Source organism: Sapajus apella, unplaced genomic scaffold (assembly GCF_009761245.1).
Source record: "Sapajus apella isolate SASKATOON/1434 unplaced genomic scaffold, GSC_monkey_1.0 scaffold12644, whole genome shotgun sequence".
NCBI classification, from domain to species: Eukaryota; Metazoa; Chordata; class Mammalia; order Primates; family Cebidae; genus Sapajus; species Sapajus apella.
Window position 1 is genome coordinate 1 of NW_022449565.1, and position 1,598 is coordinate 1,598.

At 58.8% G+C, this 1,598-nt stretch overlaps 1 non-coding gene across 1 annotated transcript; it reads right to left on the minus strand.

Annotated features, from left to right (window-relative positions):
• Positions 1–14: 14 nt before the first annotated feature.
• Positions 15–96, minus strand: LOC116548466. Its single transcript, XR_004267440.1, has one exon. It is a non-coding gene; the product is annotated as a small nucleolar RNA SNORD115 (small nucleolar RNA).
• Positions 97–1,598: the final 1,502 nt, after the last annotated feature.

Consider the following 1,598-nt stretch of genomic DNA (forward strand, 5'->3'; position numbering starts at 1 on the left):
TTCTCCCCTAGGCTGGGCCTCAGCGTAATCCTATTGAGCATGATTTTGAAGTCATCACTTCTCTTCAAGACAATGTAAGATTCTCATCATTGGCCCAACCGAGAGTACATCTCTCCCCATGCATGGATCCAGTGGGACCCAGGTGTGCTTACCACAGCTCAGTGCAGGACCAGCGTGCCAGGAAGGGCCCGAACTTCAGCGCATCGGGCGGGGACTGAGCACCTGGCTGACGGACACTGGCCTGGCTCCACTGGGCCTCACATAAGTCTTCCTCCAGGCTGACCGTCTGTGGGGACAGAAGGAGAACATGTGTCCAGTCAGGGCCTCACGCCTGCATGTGGGCAAGGGGAGTAAGGGTTATCCATGTGATGGGATCCATGCGGAACACTGACCAGTCACGCACCTGGGGAACCCTTGGCCCTCCCCATGACCAAACCCTGAAAAAAAAAAAAAGGGCAGGGAGGTCACTGGGCTTGGGCGAGATCCCCAGGCTGTGCCCTACTGCAGATCTTAAGGGCACCTCCACTGCCCACTCTGCCTTCCCCTTCGCATGATCCCAAGGCTGTTCTGGGATCACTGAGCATGGGCCGGGGTCACCAGCCAGCTCATGGCCAACCGAGGAGGCTGGCCCAGAAGCCATGTGCCGCGGTGGACATGGAAGCAGCATAGCCTGCCCTGGGCATGATAAGACACGTGTCCAGGTGCCCTTCGCAAGCCACACCTGAAATAGAAGCCTGGAGTCTCAGGGCCCCATACTTTCTGTGGTGGGTCCCCATCCATGCTCTGAACATGTCCCAAACACAGAGCTGGGCCACCCTTTCCTTTCCTTAGGCTGAAGACTCCTCCACCCTGGAGATGACCCCATGGCACAGAAAAAGCCTGTGCGGCAAATTCCCGAGACAGGACCATTGACAGCAGGTCCTCCCACCTCAGGATCCACTCTTCCAGTCTCTCACCCATGGGGAAGGGGTGACCTCCAGCAGGACGAGGGCTGCCGACTTGGCCTAAAGCCCACAAGTCCCAGGGATGGCCCGCAGTACCGCCAGGCATTGGCCAGAACTCAGCTTTGACTCACATCCAGGGAAACGGCACTGCCCCCAACAAAGCTCAAAGAGGCGCTATGGGATGGCCCATTGCTCAAAAGCGTCAGCCCTTTTAGGGCAATAGTTGGGGTGCAATCCTTGAATGTCCGTGGCCCGACTCCATGACCTTATTCGGGCACCCCTCTCCAGGGAAAGAGAGCTCTTGCGTGATCCCTGTGGTGCCCTGGAGGCCCTGTGACCCACTCGCGTGGCCTGGGCAGCTCTCCAGGCTGACACACACATAGAGTCTCAGCCGGAAGCTGCCTTGCGTGGGGCTGAAGGAACACTTTCCTGCCTGGACCACTGTTACCCTGCAGGTCTTCAGAAAGGCAAGGTCTTGGGTACGAATCCCAAGGAAGCTGCCCTCCTAGAGAAACTGTCCCTCCCCAGTGGAGACACAGGTCAGCTCCCCGGGGAAACCCTCCTGTCCGGAAGACTGACCCTCGGGGAGAGCACGCGGCCTGACTCATGGCCCATGACGCCAGCAGGATGTACTCACCTGTGCGGGTCAAGGCC